Here is a 17,987-nt window from a genome sequence, read left to right as displayed (position 1 = left end):
CGGAGAATCCTGATAAAGATCCTACTGAGACAACTCAAAAGTAGAACAAGGTTTCTTCGCTTAACCGAATACCCTCTGGTGAGTCACAGTGGTTGGGATCTAAAGAAATCCCTAAGCGAATTAGGTTGCACGATAAGCCGCAGCCGTCTGAAAGTTATCCAAATACTTCTGAAACACCCAAACTACTCGGGGGAGGGGGGAGGAAGGATCCTACCTCTCGCAGAGTGATGTTGTGACTTTCGGCGGCGACAAATGTGAACGAAGCAGGTCCCTGAACTGGAGCAGACCACAGTCCTCATCCACACCCTCGGTTCCTTTTTTTTTAAAATAAGTTTTCTTTATCGTGTTCTTAATCCTGTACTTGATTTACTCCGGAACATTTTCCGTGTCAAGGACCGTTGACTTGTCGAAGCAGCTGGCAACGATCAGGACGTCGCATCACCAAGAGAGCGTGTTCACAAATTGTCTCGTGGAGCTATTCACTCAGCTAGGATGCCAAAAGCCCTTTTAGCGCCCCGCTGTAAACATGGCACTAACGAGTAAATAAGAGCATGGCGAAATTCATAAACTGTGGATTGACTTAACTAGGAGCTCTTGTCGCATGTACTTCTTCAACTGGTAACAAGTAAGTTCTTGGAAGTCTTAGATTGAGACATTAATCGACAATGCTGTACGTGTTCTTGTAAGCCAAACGTTCACGCAAATCGTTTTTCGTTGTTGTAGTTCATCAAAAGAAAAGCGACAGCCTCAAGATTCTACAATATAGTCTGAAAATCCAAGTTATGCTTGAATTAACGATAGACTTGCCGGCTCAAGTGGAGGAGGGGTCAAATGGTGGTAAAATATTCTTACTTTGTTGCTTTACCCTCTGTCTTAACCCTTCTGGTACTCAATATTTGCTATACCTTTGCAGTTGAACTAAGTAGATAGGGAGAGCAGAGGCATTTTGTTCTATGGAACAAACCTTCCTTGGTTGTTGGTTCAAGCACCAACATATCCTCTTTCTACCTGCCTACAGAAGTGAGGGGCTCACTTATCGCTCAAGTTTTTAGCAACCTTCGATGTTAGGTAGGGTTTCGTAGGTTTAGTACTCTTAGCATAAATACACTGCAAATGTATTATTTGAAGGGCTCGGGTGTAAAACATAGGTAAGTAACACTTTGGTCATTTTTGAGTTACAAAGTAAAATGTGCCATCCTTCAATTTTCGAGTGAAATTGTCATGTCATACAGTTTGCATTGGACTCAGTGAAACCTTCTGAAATTTGTAAACACAACACGAAAACAATTTATTTACAGTATAGCTTATAATAACCTTTCTTCTTAATGAACTCAGAAATGACCAAAAGGTCACTTCATTTATTCTAAAAGAGAACTAAACCTAACAAGCCCAACCAAACAACGAAGGCATTTAGCCTAATAATTAAAAGCATTCCGCGCTGACGTCAGTACACGAAGGTTGGTAGAGTCTTGTGCAATAAGTAATATATATATATATATATATATATATATATATATAGAGAGAGAGAGAGAGAGAGAGAGAGAGAGAGAGAGGTACAACCTCTTATAGAGCGCAGTGACGTGATGTGAAGCAAGTTCAAGAGAGCATCTTTTCTCTCGTCTTAAGGTAAATAAATTTATTAGAATAGTGTTACAATAAATGGATGTAGCTACGTATAAGAACTAGACAATGCAGAATTCCCAATGATATTGCATCCTAATACACACTATGTGTACAATACACACACCCTATGCATAATATTTTTCTCAGAACTCTTCCAATGTCGTCCTGTTTCCGACGCCCGTGATGACCTGTAACAACGTTTATTTTGCCAGTGTAATGTAAAGACATTTGAGTGTATTTCGTTTTAAATAATAACTTTCAAGCAGCCACAATCAAGTGTCCTGCCGATAGATAACTCTTGTCTATTACACGAAAAACAATACAACAATCAATATGATTATCAGTGTCTCTTGAACCATGCAGCCGAGTGATTGCATCATTTTTACACGTTCATTTATTTGAAGTCGTGTACGTGTCCTTTGGCAATTTTTACGATGGATCCTGAAAAGGAACATCAACTTTCGGTTAAATTTTGTATAATTTTAAAGTTATTTAAGTCTGAAATATCGAAGGTTATAGATATTACCGGTGTTGACTTTCAATGCCATACAGACTCCTTGTATGACGTTAGGTCTGTCCACCAAATTTTATATTTCTGTCTTTCGAAGTTTCTGAGTTTCTGAAGTTTCTCGATTGTATAGATTATTTCGACTGTTGGCGAGAATATTGTAACGGTAAGGCCAATCACGAATACAAATATCCCATCTAGTTGGTATTTTGCAGGTCATTTCTTTATCACATCCCCTACTCGCAGGCAACCGACTCTTGCATTGGGTTAAGTTGGTTGCTGCACTCCTAGGATAATTTTACGACACGCCGAAATGCAGGAAGACATGGTGAGGTACTTCCAAAGAGAATATTTTGTGGGTTACAGCAAGTTTTAAACAAAGTTTTCGTTTCATTATTACAATATAGTTTTCTCATTCCAGAACCGCTGCCATGAAATAAATATTTGTTTAAGGTATGGGTCCCAAAATTTTCAAAAATATCTTTCTGATTTGATTTTTGTTACTTAACGTCCCATTTCTGCCATTTTTGGCTAATCGCCACAATAAGGATGAGTTATGATGGACTGATAAAAGGACACTCGCAAAGAACACGCATGCCCTGTCCGGAATTCGATTCCTGGTTCCCCTGGCGTCGAGGCGCGCTGTGATAACCACTCCGCTAGATCTGATCGGCTAAACTTGTCTTTCATTTCGAAGAATTTCGCTGACAATCTGAATTCTGTAATGTTAAATTTGCTTGAGTTTCTGTTTATAAATCCCTTAGAATTTGTTGCTATTTAGATATTTACAATGGTTTTATGACGCATCAGTCTGTTTATTACAAATATTCAGGCAATGGTGAATGTATTCCACATCTCTTTCTTTAGCATTCCGAAGAATCTTCCCAACAGATAATTTTTTCAGAAATATTTGTCAATGTGGTTATTCTAAAAGAGAGAACTTTTCAAAAAAGTCAACATAGATATGTCCAAGGTTCGACCGAACGTTGAGGGGAGAGGAAATTACAGTTCTATTATTGTATAGGTGCACTTGGAGTTGTAATCCAGATTAATAACTTTAAAGGGGGAAAGAACTTGATCAATGAAAACTTCATTAACCCTGACGTAAACACGAGCTTTGTTTAGATCTAGTACGCTAAATGTTCAATCAAAGTTAATTAAAAAATTGCATTGTACCTAGCACGGCTTGTTATCCCAGTGCGCTCTGTAACAAACGGTTCGTCCTTATCGACCTTCTACGTCACTGTTTGCAAAATTAATATTCCGCTGCAGCGTAAGCTATAAATCCTGCTTTCACGCTTGAAGCGACAACGTTCTAGCCTTGGGCATAAACTCTGGGTTTATCTCAGCTTTCATCAAATATTGAACGATAACATGTGGGACGTTGCGCTGAGAATCGATACGATGTTTCGTAACTGAACTAAGGCAAATGATAGGTTAAATACACAATATTCTCATGACTGAATAAATATATTATGTTTATCTTCATAGTAGTGATTCTCGAACGTAGTGCTACTACGGGTTGTAAGCCAGACATATTTGCTTGAACAATTTATGACGTTCCATGCAGCGAGTTCTTGTTATAACTGCTCTTCAACTTGATGGAGTCCTTTTCCACAAACTTTTAATATCTTAGTGTCATTGTGCATGGACGTCCGGAAGGGGGAGAGCAAGGGGGCACCCCCACCCACCCCGTGGAAATAGAAGGTCAATAAAAAATTACCCATTTCACACATATAATTTCATAACATTCACAGTAATACCTGACAATTATTGTAAGGGCGTTTCAGGAACATGATAACTTCAATGTTCTTTGAGGGGACAATACTATTATAGGTTAAATTGTCTTGTTTGCCCCTCCCTGGAAAAAATCCAGCGAATGTCCATGTCATTGAAGTTTGCTTTCTATATTATCGCAAGGAATTGAATTAAATAGAATTGTTTGAAGTTCACTTTATGCCTGCCAGTTGGGCTAATCGGGACTGGACTTACAGTTTAAAGTGGAATCCGAACCACTGTGCAATGTGCCCGCGGGTATCCAACCAGGGACCCTTTGATCACAAGGCGACGACGTTACCACTTCGCCATCGGGGAGGTCCCTGTATTATCGTAAAGAAATATTTCCAGCACAGCGTAGTTCTTGTGATTTTTATGTAGAGAGAGAGAGAGAAAAATTTGTTTCGGCACTACATGGATATGTTTTTCTTCTCTATTTTCATTATTTAACATCGTTTCTCCACCTTGTTAGGCTAATCGTAACGATGAGGATGAATAATGAGTAAATGGAAGACGCGAAAGAAAAACCCAGTGAAGTGTCCATACCCTGACTGCAGTGCGGGACCGAAAGCTCCGTAGTCGAAGAGTCAACGCATTGGGCCACGGAGATGACTTCATTTATCTTCTATCCACTTAAAATGAAGTTGTAACGCGACGTTTGATAACATCTTCAAACTATAAACACTTCCTGTTTTCGAAATACAGTCAAGTTCCAAGATACGTGTGTGATATGAGTTTTTTTTTCTAGAATTGGAAAAGTTAACTGAGCACGGAATCCTTTTCTAACACCACCAATACAAATTAACTCCAAGTAACGGCTGTATTACACGTATCAGCATGCAGCACATAAAACCCGCATCATATTGCCGCGCGGCAAAAAGATCATGTAATAGCAACAGCTGATCGAATATGTGTTTAGACATTTGTTTTTGGCCGCTCTGCATAGTGAGTAGAGTTTTCTCTAGTCAGATTGTTGTACTGACTGCACAGGCGCCACTTGATCGTCGTCATAAGCGTTCGTACGGGGGCAAGAGGGGACAATTGCCTCCCCTAATCACGGACGTCCGCAGATTTTTTTCCACCGAGGGGCAAGCAAGTTTTTTCAAGGGGAGTAAATGAGGCATATTATTCTGATAATAGTGTTACACCCCCCCGAAAAAAACACCTCTTCAATTTGAAGTTATCGCGTTCCTGCATCCCCATTATAATGATTAATGTAAATTACTGTAACTGAAATCAAATTATATGTGAGAAATGTATACCTTTAAGTTGACATTGGTTTTCTAAAGGGGAGGTGTGGCCATCCTTGCCCCTATATTATTATACCTTCACCTAGAAATTTAATGTAGAGGAATCTTATCGTCGTCATTAAATGATATTATGCTCTTAAAGAAAATGAAGTAATTTCAAGTCGATGGAAGTTCAAAGCAACTAGGGGGAAGGTGCTATTTCCTGAACTATCCCGCTTCGTTCTCTGGCAAATTTATTGTTGTTCTTCAGTTATGACTCTATGTTGCTGCATTTAATACATAATGTATACATTATATATATATATATATATATATATATATATATATATATATATATATATATATATATAAAATTACGCCTAAAATTACACTAAGGGGCTTTTCGGTAGGTTCTGACACACACTATATACACCCCTGCTCCATATCCATTAATACAATCGTGAGATGAAATGAGGTTTTCTTTCCCGACTGAACTTTCATCAATACTTTTGTCCCCCACCCCCTAATCAGAGGGTCTGCGCACGCCTATGATCTTCTTTCTTACAGAAGAACACATGCGGAGTGAAAACGTTCAGCTCGGAAAGCCGCTCTGCAAGATGATGCGTCTAAATCTGTTCCCACAGCAATCTGAAGTCATCTTTCTCATACTTGAAATGCAGCCATTGACAATTTGTGCCTCCGATGACGGAGCTCGTCAAATGGTTAACCTCTGAACTCTCCACGAAAGGTCCGGGGTTCAGTCGCGGCATGGGATGTTCTTTGGGAATGTTCCTCATGAATTTCACCTAATCATCACTCATCCTCACAGTCGTGATTAACGAAAAGTGGAAGAAAGGGGACCTAAAATAAATATTAAAAGAACTGACAATTTGTGTCTACGTATATCTGAACTTTACTGTACCACCAAAACGAAATTCTTTCTTTCATAACGTTACGTATATTTACATAGAGATTTATCCGAAGAAATGCTAATTTGCAGCATCTCAAATTTCAACTGAACTTCCCTGCGCGCGGATCCAAATCTCATTCATTCCTTCGTATTGATTAAATGGGCCCATTCAAGATTTTTGGGGGGTGAATGATGCTGGTGCTACCCATCCCATTTACTTCTTCCGATATCCCTGTTCTTATCAACGATGGATTTGCGTTCGCTTCTCTTCCAACAGTAACGTTAAAATCATGAAATTATATTTCCGTCAAATAACGATCGGTATTCAAGGCTTAATTAACAGTTCGCAATCTGCATCAATGAAATGCTTTGAACTGAATGAACATGCAGGGTAAAATCAATGGCGCTTGGCGTAGTACGAACAGGGAGAAGTTTATATTCCTTCACTTCGATATTTTACGTCGTCTGTTTCTACCGCCAATGATGTAATCTTTTAATCAAGGGATCTCTGATTCGATTATAGGCAATAGGCATTTCAACGGTTCAAATCCCGATTTCAGTTTGGGTCTGTGGCCGTTTAGCGTGTGTAGGCTTCTAAAAGTCATAAAACAAATTTTACGTAGGTAAAAGAAAAAACGTAACAATGCTGGTGAAATACAGTCCGGTACACTTGATACGTTCTAAGCACAATTATTTAGACGCGTCGTATTATTTTACTATTACTATTAACTTAATAATACTCAGCGGTGAACGATGAGACTCGGTGAAGTACACAGACTCCTCTCAGGTACAGGGATAGTGTTAGACAAAGACAATATTCACAGCACAGAGAAATAAAACCACATTACTGCCGTATGTATAAACTGAAAAGTTTTATTCTTTATTTATTGCAATTATAATGCAACTATACTTGAGACGAGGGCGAGGATTTCGCTTTGTCGATGAATTGACTCAATTAAAATGCATAAACTCAATGCGTGGCTATCGGCAAGCCTATGATCACATAGACCTAGCTTGCGCCCCGAACTACCACACCAAGAGATATGCAATGATAACTGAGTCAATATTTGCTCTTTAGCCTTTTATTTCCAAATTAATCCTTAGGCTAACTTTATTATTTGACGTAGAATGGTTGCAGTATTGTGCATATCATCAATGCATGGCTATCGGCGTACCTATGTTCACATAGGCCTAGCTTGCGCCCCGAACTACCATACCAAGATGTATGCACAACACCGAGGAGTTCTTTTTAAGTTTAAAAGCTTCGTCGATCCGTGGCGAAAAAGTGTGATGATTCTTACGCGATATCCTCGCTTTTATACTATTTTCGAGAACACAGATTAAAGTACAGATGAATCATTCACTATCTACAAAAGGATACTATCAACAAAACTGACATCTATACATCTTTAGAAATACAAATTCGTATTGTGCACTCTTGCAAACATGAAGATACATTAAACTACTCATAACAGAGCATAAAATACAATAAACAAAAGATATATATTACAAACAGGGTGCAATATTACATATAAAACAAAGAAATTACGCTTTCTTTTACACAAATAAATACATTAGTGACATATCTTCTACTGGTGACGTCACATAAAAATATGGATCATATCACACTTCGAGTCGTAAGGCTTCCATTCAAAGTCAAATGGGATTGTCACAACGCAGGAGTGTCTGTGAGTGTACATGAAAGAGAAAACCACAAACGTTCATGCATCCAAGGTGGCATTTTTGTATTCCTGGGACACGATCCGAGAATATGACACATATAGTCCATGAGCTTGGGTTCAAAATTTCACTTATTGGTACCATCTGAGATGGCAAGTTCTGGTAATGATTTTTGTAATGCTCCGTGTGTGAGAGAAATTTTCTGATACGATAACCTCAGCAAAGTGGTAGCTTAATGGGAGTCACTTCGGCAACAACATCGAAATATTCTTTATAAACAATTACAACGTGTGGATATCCCATTTCCGTTGTACCTTTCGACTCTACTTTACGAACCAAGGACTGACGTCATGTGGATATTGTACAGCTTTGCACGGAAACACAAAATCGTAACGTAAACAAACACAGACTTGAAATGCAAACAAAATTTCAAATAACAAAACACGCACGTGTTTAGACTTTAGAGACATGGTATCAGAAGAAGAAGTGTGTTACTAAAGTGTAGGCTTTCTTTGAGAAGAGAGTACTGCTTCTAACTAGGACCTCTGGCAGGGAATCGCTAGTAGGCGGTGTGTGCCAAACAAAGAAGACGACGACGGCTTAATGAGAGTTATAACCACTTTTGTTTCCAGACACCGTGAGAAGCCTTTCAGACTGATAAAAATGGTTACTTTTTGGAAAATACATAATTGAAAGCAAAACAAGCTACAAAATTATTCTATATTACCTTCGGGTCATTCCATGTCAAATCATCCCGAATTTTGCGAAAATGTCACCCACCATCCCCGATTTTGATGAAATTTGGTACACTTATAGAATTTTTAATACTGATTACAAAAATGACAATTTCTTTTAGATTGATCAAGAAGTTAAGAAGTTACGCACTTTTTAAAATCTCCGTGTACGCCACTTGCGGCTCCACTTTGAATGACACGTATTAGGTTATAAATGATAGTATCTTCCCTCAGGTTTCCCATAGAAATTTCAAGTTTTGTTTCCTTTTGTTCAGAATAGTGTAAGCTTTCATTTAAATAAGGTTTCAGATGAGTGTATCAATAACCATGCATTTATGTATAGATTAATTTGTTTTTTTAGAAAAATAAATGACAACCTCAAGAGCAAATTTCGTGCAATGTCCCCCCTTCAATTTCCCCCCCAATTTTATATGTAGGTAGCTCAGAGTGTGTACTAATGCCTGATGGAAAAATGGGGATGGGCACATAAAATCTCCTTGTGACGGGGTGGTTGGAATAGTTAAAAGATTTGTATAGACTTCTACAGTATCAAGTAACAAGTGCGGCAATGATGTACCAGAAATAGCGTAGTATTCAAGGCATAAATTTCTTACTAATCACTTAAAGGTGAAATGATAACAACCCACAATACAATGTGTCAGCGATTGCAAATTACTATACAACAGCACCAGGAAGATTAAGTATGCACTATTTGGAACTTAGGCTACAGGCTATTTACAGTGTTCGGTAAGTTACTTTTTACAAGTAACATAGCTACAGTTACTCATTTAAAAAGTAAATCAGTTGCAGTTACCAGTAGCGAAGCGTAGTCTTACGAAGGAGGCAAGCAATGTTTCAGTACAACAAAACATGTAGTACAAAACATGCCGAGGGGAAAGATTCAAGGTTTATAGCCTCATTAACCCAGTCGCTGGATTTGTCAAAATATCGTAATAAAGTGACTGTACTAAAAATAAACCATATGATCCGCAAAAGTCACATTTACTTTTTTAAAAAAAATCCAGGTAACGTTATTCATATCATATTTTAAACGTTTTGCATATGCGAACTTTCCGCATACGACTAAAGGGAGACGGAATTTCTTACTTACTTATTAGTACCTTTATTTGTTCATTATTATTTAATATGGTCAAACGGTGACCAAACCGATTTAGATAAAAAAAATGGGAATCATTTGTTTATTTTACGCTGCATGATGTATTTTTGGGCACCCTAAAAACCGCATTGGAGTAACTTAAACACTAGTAGAGGTTATAACACTTACCGTCAATCACTATTTAATATTCGCAATTAATTTGCACGTATTTATAACTAATTTGCACGGGATTTAATTAATTTGCACGTAATTAGAACTAATTTGCATGTACTTAGAATACTTTACATTTATGTATTTGCATGTTTATAACTTTTATGAATATATAATTATTTATTTTATGAAAAATATGTATATAAAAGGTAATTAGAGGTATTAAACGCTATGCATATGGTTTTATATTCATTACTGCAAAGTATGTAATGTATAAAATGATAATAATTAATGTTTATAATATTGAAAATAAGAATTTAGGGTTTATGAACCGCTATGAACGGTGGTAATGGGTGTAGGTACAGGTCCAATTACGATTGGGGACGGTCCCGGTATTTGAACCCGCGATATGTAACGGTAATAATTAGTACTATGCAATAATTTCATTATGTTATGAAACACGGTGGAGACAGAATACTGTCTCCGAATCTCGACTCCGCTCTGATGCCAGACAGAGAGAATGAATTAATATTCAGCGCAGGTAGAGGAGAAAGGAATTTGGGAGATGTGCGTTGAAGGTCAAATGACGTCAGAACGTCAGAACAAAGAAGGAACCCGATTGACCAATCAGAAAACGCGTCGGTAGGTTTTCAGAACCGGTTTTTCCAAGGTTAACCAGTACGCAAGAACAGGGGAAAGGTATACAATACTGTAGGGCAGGGGAGGGATTGAACCAGACAACAAAGGATGTCTGGAATGCGCAGCAAGGGTCAATGTTTTTGAAACTGCGCGTCATTTTAGGCTAGAACGCTTGCATGTCAGAACAGGTTTCTGTCTAAGTAAGCCAAGTTTGCCCAGAACACAAGAAAAAAGGATTTTTGGATACCCAATTAGATTGGAGCGAGAACTTTACTTTGAACAAGGAGAACGAAGCGTAAGGGTTTTTTTATATGTACTACGAAGAAGGGAGAGCTATCAGGGACTGGACCTACAGTTTTCACTATTTGCTTTTAACACGGGGTATCGAACCTAGGACCCTTTGATTATTGATTTAGGTAGTAAATTTATGTTACTGTGTGCTATTTAACATAATATTGAGTTTATTTTTTACCAAACTTTGACTTTATGTCAAACATTTTCCCAGCTTATCCTTATTTTTATCAAAATAACACAATTCAATCTGTTCAGGAAAGACTTTTAGTTATATTTTCGACACACAAAGTGTGTGTTCTCAACTTCTATCTGTTTATTTCACAAGTTTAGGCTTATTATTACTCAAATAACACAATTTAATCTGTTCAGGAAAGACTTTTAGTTACATTTTCGACACACAAAGTGTGTGTTCTCAACTTATATCTGTTTATTTCACAAGTTTAGGCTTATTATTACTCAAATAACACAATTTAATCTGTTTAGAAAAGACTTTTAGTTATATTTTCGACACACAAAGTGTGTGTTCTCAACTTCTATCTGTTTATTTCACAAATTTATACCTATTTTTACCAAAATAACACTATTTATACTATTCAGGAAAGACTTCTAGTTAAATTTTCGACACACAAAGTGTGTGTTCTCAACTTTTATTTGTTTATTTCACAAGTTTAGCCTAATATTTACTCAAATAACACGATTTGAACGTGTTTTTTTATTACATTTTGGACACACACGCACTCACACACACAAACATCCACACACGCACACACACACACACACACACACACACACACACACACAGAGAGAGAGAGAGAGAGAGAGAGAGAGAGAGAGATTTTTTCCAAGTTTACAGGATTATTCTCTAGTTTACTCAAATAACACAATTTAGATGTGGTTTGAATTAAATGTTGTACACATGAAGTGTGTTTCGTCAAGTTTTACTCTTTTATTTTACAAGTTTAGGTTTAATATTACTCAAATAACTCAATTTAATCCAGTCAGGAAGGATTTGTTATTATATTTTGGATGCACAAAGATATGTTTTCACCTTTTTTACTGATTTTTTGCAGGGTATGTATTAATTTTTATTTATTTTGTTTTGTATTATATATACATTTACAAATTTTTAACTTAGAGTTTAGTATTTATTTAAATTTTTTCAAAAACACTAAAGAAAAAGTACTTTTAGCTAAAATGTAAGCCACAGAATATATTATTATTATTATTATTATTATGGTTTACTGATTTCCACTATGCTATTTTTGGTTCTGTATTTCTATATGTATTTATTTAGGTCAGGTTACGCCTGCTATGTAGGAAAGTTTGTTTATTTTAGAGTTTGCTGAGTATTTTGTTACTTTTATACTAAGTTTCCTAAATATATCAGGTAGGGCTCCATCCATATACTTTTGTTTTTGCTGTTTGGAGATGATGCGATCAGCATCACTCTCCATCTGCTTTTTATTTTATGTACCCATTATTATTTTGAGGCTTAGTGAATTCTGGAGCCTATTTATGCAGGAGAGAGGGCTTGAAAATTTTGATCTCAGATAACCCACAACTATTTGTCAGAGTATTTTAAAGGATATTTTATATTTATTATGTGCCACTAGAATATCAAAGCTTGCTTAATTTTTATGTCTGTAACGCTGTTATTGTATTTCTAGCTAAGGCTTACTGGATAAAGTACACGAAATGTTTATCATTTCGACTATTTACCTTTATATGAGGCCAAATTTTTAGTGTAACGAAAATTATTGTGTGTCTATGAAGACTGAAATTTTTTACCGACGCTTACCAACGTTGTTCCTTTGTTTTAAAATATATATATATATATATATATATAACCATTTATCAATATATTGACAATTCACAGGACAAGACGATATGGACCATAGGTCCATTTGCTAAACTTTTTTCTATGCTAGAAGAATAATTTAGTTTTATAGCCTTTTTCAAGGTATTTTTGAAGTATTACTGGTTTTTGGGTGCATCAACACTTGGGTTATTTCCACTTGGTTTATTATACGAGGCTACAATCACTATCTGAACACTGAAATTCTCTGATTGAAACTAAAAGCTTAGGCTGTAACTAGGGATTTAGTATGTATATCGACAATTTATAGGGCAACACGTACCTTACAAAGGATTATAGGTGACGTAGGACCACATGCCAGATTTTTGTTAATCTGCAAGAAGAATTTACAGCTAATGCTACGAGGAAATGAGGTTGATTTTTACTGTTTTACAAGAACGCTATTTTTTATACACCCAATATTTGCTTTTTCAAGTAACTACTTGTACCAGAAGCACTTACAGGCCAACTCTAACTAGACTTCGACTTATTCTATATCAGGTGCTAAATTTATAAAGAACTATAATTGTGTATATTTCTGAGGAAGTACGCAAAAGCAGATTACCCGATTAAAGTATCTGAAAAACAGATTTTTCTATGCAAGTATATTTTTATTGACTGGATTATTTAACAGATCAAACAGGAAGACTGCAAAATTCATTAAATGTAGTTCTATAGTATAGGTGGTTTCAGAGATATAAAAAAGAACAAATATAAGATTTAGCTTTTTTTGCTTCTGAGGCTAATCGCGACCTTAAGGGTAAATGGCCAGGAAATGTAACGGAGGAGAAACAATCCCAAAAGTTATGGGCTGCATGTAAGTTAATACCACAGAGATATTACAGTAGGTGTAGGTTCTACCACCAGAACATTTCTATTATAATAATACTGGTTATGCTGTACTGTTAGCTAAAGATGCTGATATTTGAGAAACTTAAAAGCTTATTTGCAAAATTTTAGATAAATAATAATCTGTTAGACTGTAAACATATTATATATCCATTCTGCAAAAGATCCGATGACAAAATTTAAAAATTGTTATCGCCCAGACAGGGACTCGAACCCTGGACAGATAGGTTGAAAGCCTAACGCTATACCAACTAAGCTATCTGGGCACAAGGTATTCTTTTTTTGAAAAGTTAGTTATGTTAAGAAATATATTGAAACATTTGAGAACACTTTTGGTCTGGTTCGACAGAGAAGGAGACAACATTTCTAAATTTTTACAGACTGGGTGTATTTTTCCACTATAGAGGCCTTCACTATATGTAATTCGAAACGCTAAAGTTCAGCTAGCTTCCAAAATTGAGGTAAAGATTGTGTTTGGCGAGATTAACAAGTTACAATTATATCCAGTTACGGACAAATAAAGCTAAAACTCTTAGATTTACTGTACTAGCCAAGTTTTAGTAACATTTTCTTCACTTTAGTACAAATACCAAAGAAATAGGTATATTTTATTTATAATTTGACAAAATGTACTAGTATTTAATTCACAAAGTTAGGTAAAAAGCAGTACTTTTTAAAAATATTGTTACTGCCTTCAAATTTTATGTTATTTAGCCACTAACAACTGGTTTACACTGTTTGGCATCCTTTAAATAGGAAAAGAAGGAATTATTTGTTTAGTATTTTTACTACTTTATATTTATTTAAGAAAACAATTCTACAGTTTAACTTAATTTTAACAAATTGTTACTAATTTATATATCAAAGTTTTGTTATTTAGAGTGTATGAAGGCGTATAAAGTTAATATTTGTATTTATCAGTTCAACTAACAATTATATTTTACACACAAAAGATAATGTTTACAGTTAAATTACTTGAATCAGAGAATAATATTTTACAGTAATTGATTCATTCAGCACTAGTCAGTACTTTTATGCATCAGAAAGTTTTCTTAATTTTCTATTACGCATGCTATTTTGGGCTATTCTTAAAATGTATTTCTAGGGCAAACTGGATTAATTTTCTGCTTATAATGCACAATGCATTGTACATTTGTTATATTCTCTACTTACAATCCAAATATTATGCTTATTTAATGTATAACTAACTAACTCTCTAGCCTTCTTAAACCCGAATGTTCATGGCTGCAGCAACACATGCCTTTCATCTGTCCCTGTCCTGAGCAAGATCTATATACTCCTTTCCTTCCCTACCAATTTCCTTTAGGTTCATCTCTACATTATCCCTCCATCTTTGTTTTGGTCTTCCTATTGGTCTTTTACCGTCAGGTTTCCCAACAAGAATCCTGTATACTCTTCTTTCCTCTCCCATTCGTACCACATGATCTACACACCTAAGTCTTCTTGATTTAATCATTCTAATAATATCTGGATATGAATACAAATTATGTACTTCTAAATTATGTAACCTTCTCCACTCATCTGTCTCCTCATCTGTTTTAGGCCCAAATATTTTCCTAAGGATCTTATTTTCAAATACTCTCAATTTATGTTCCTTTTTCAATGTAAGGGACCAAGTTCATTTACTGTATTTAACTTTTATTTTTTGTAATTAACAAAAATTAAAAGCTTATACTGTAGTTATTATATCTTTTTCTATCAGCTTATTTTGAAATTAATATTATTAGGTATAGTGTTTGATTTATAACTATATTGCTTTTTTATCAATTTATCTAAGAGTACACACAGACAAACACATGTGTACACACTTTTATGTAAATAGATATGCCTTTTTTCAATATTTTAGTATGAAGATTGCACTTTAGCTATTTAAGCAAGGGTAGGAAAGGTAGGATTTCTGAGAATTTGTTGCAGGATTTTGTTGTCCAAGTATAGATGAGAACTGAGCTGGGAGACTGTTTTGAACCTTTTCATGAGAGTTTGCATGTGAACTGTATGCAAATTGAGCACTATTGACTGTGCATGCTTCTAAGTTTTGTTGTTATTTTACATCAAGTCTGTGAGACTGTAGTCAGTTTTCCCATTTCAAGTAGTTTTATTGATTGTATTTGTATATGTTGTGGGGACTTAGCAGTTTTATGTTATGAGGCAGTTTGTTGTAGAATATTTTTACATGATTGTTTTGAAATATTGAGTGTGTGCTGTTTTACTTGTAATTATTTTCCTTCTTGTGTTGTGTATTTGACTATATTTTGTCCAAGTTCGTAGTATTTAGAATAATTGTTATTGACTTGTAGATGTAGGGAGTAATAATCCTTTGCAAGATGCCCTATACTTTAGTCTGAACATTATTCTTAGTGTTCACTTTTGAAGCCTTAGTATTCTGGTAGTATAATTAATGTAGAGGTAAATTAGGCTGAAACGTAGGCATTTTTTCAGATAAATTAGACTCGCTTAGTTGTTTCAGCATGATGGTTTACGGTTGATGATGCTAATTTGCTCTTCTTATGTACTACGTACGATGTAGCTTATTTGAGTAATTGGAATTCTGTACTGAAAATAAGATTGCTTGTCTATCTTATTCCTATGTTGTTGAGTTTGTCCATAAGCCAGCCATGTTTTTACTCTATCCTATGCCTTGGAAGAATCTAGATATATTATGTTTGCAGTTTTATGTTTCTCTAAGGTTTCAGCTATGTGGTTTTTTAAACTGTGCTATGGGTGTGACTATTGATTTCTCTTTCTGGATGCCATATTGGTTTCTGTTTGTGTTATTTTGGTAATAATAAGCCTTAACTTGTGAAATAAACAGATAGAAGTTGAGAACACACACTTTGTGTGTCGAAAATGTAACTAAAAGTCTTTCCTGAACAGATTGAATTGTATTATTTTGGTAATAATAAGCCTAAACTTGTGAAATAAACAGATAGAAGTTGAAAAAATATCTTTGTGAGTCCAAAATTTAATAAAAAATGTTGCCTGAATAGTATAAATAGTGCTATTTTGGTAAAAAAATTAACATAAAGTTGTAAAATAATAAGTTAAAAATTGAAAAATGTCTTTGTGAATCCAAAATTTAATGAAAAAATGTTGCCTGAATAGTATAAATAGTGTTATTTTGGTAAAAATTAACATAAAGTTGTAAAATAATAAGTTAAAAGTTGAAAAAAATGTCTTTGTGAATCCAAAATTTAATGAAAAAATGTTGCCTGAATAGTATAAATAGTGTTATTTTGGTAAAAAAAATAAACCTGAACTTGTAAATAATAAGTCAAAAGTTGAAAAAATGTCTTTGTGAGTCCAAAATTTAATAAAAAATGTTGCCTGAATAGTATAAATAGTGTTATTTTGGTAAAAAATTAACATAAAGTTGTAAAATAATAAGTTAAAAATTGAAGAATGCAATTTGTGTGTTGAAAATATAATAAAAAATATTGCCTGAATAGATGAAATTGTGTTATTTGAATAAAAATAAGGATAAGCTGGAAAAATGTTTGACATAAAGTCAAAGTTTGGTAAAAAATAAACTCGATATTATGTTAAATAGCACACAGTAACATACATTTACTACCTAAATCAATATTCAAAGGGTCCTAGGTTCGATACCCCGTGATAAAAGCAAATAGTGAAAACTGTAGGTCCAGTCCCTGATAGCTCTCCCTTCTTCCTAGTACATATAAAAAACCCTTACGCTTCGTTCTCCTTGTTCAAAGTAAAGTTGTCGCTCCAATCTAATTGGGCATCCAAAAATCCTTTTTTCTTGTGTTCTGGGCAAACTTGGCTTACTTAGACAGAAACATGTTCTAGCATGCAAGCGACGCACAGTTTCAAAAAATTTGACCCTTGCTGCGCATTCCAGACATCCTTTGTTGTCTGGTTGAATCCCTCCCCTGCCCTACAGTATTGCATACCTTTCCCCTGTTCTTGCGTACTGGTTAACCTTGAAAAAACCAGTTCTGATTGGTCAATCGGGTTCTTTCCTTGTTCTGGCGTTCTGACGTCATTTGACCTTCACCGCACATCTCCCAAATTCCTTTCTCCTCTACCTGCGCGGAGTTCACCCTTGTCTGTTTGGCATCAGACTCAGCTCACACGTTATACATAGTTCGTCTCCGCTCAATATATTACATGCCATATAACAGTATTACATAGTGCACTATATTTATTACCGTTACATATCGCGGGTTCGAGTACCGGGACCGTCTTCTTTCATACCATTAACACCTTTCATAGCGGTTCATAAACCATAAACTCTTATTTTCAATACTATAAACATTAATATTAACATTTTATACATTACATACTTTGCAGTAATGAATATAAAACCATATGCATAGCGTTTAGTACCTCTAATTACCTTCTATATACATATTTTTCATAAAATAAATAATTATATATTCATAAAAAGTTATAAACATGCAAATACATAAATGTAAAGTATTCTAAGTACATGCAAATTAGTTATAAGTACGTGCAAATTAATTAAAACCCGTGCAAATTAGTTATAAGTACGTGCAAATTAATTGCGAATATTAAATAGCGACCGTCCTTATCTAATTCCTCAACTACTAACACTAAATAAAAAGTTAAACACAAACAATA

General features: G+C 35.1%; 1 non-coding gene across 1 annotated transcript; it reads right to left on the bottom strand.

The window, feature by feature from the left end:
* Positions 1-13,557: 13,557 nt before the first annotated feature.
* TRNAE-UUC (transfer RNA glutamic acid (anticodon UUC)) lies at positions 13,558-13,630 on the bottom strand. Its single transcript has one exon. It is a non-coding gene; the product is annotated as a tRNA-Glu (tRNA).
* Between the last annotated feature and the right edge of the window lie 4,357 nt (positions 13,631-17,987).

The sequence above is a fragment of the Lepisma saccharinum genome, chromosome 4 (genome assembly GCF_977018435.1).
Source record: "Lepisma saccharinum chromosome 4, izLepSacc3.1, whole genome shotgun sequence".
NCBI classification, from domain to species: domain Eukaryota; kingdom Metazoa; phylum Arthropoda; class Insecta; order Zygentoma; family Lepismatidae; genus Lepisma; species Lepisma saccharinum.
The sequence above is the reverse complement of the archived record's forward strand: the minus strand, read 5'-3'. Positions and strand labels throughout refer to the sequence as shown.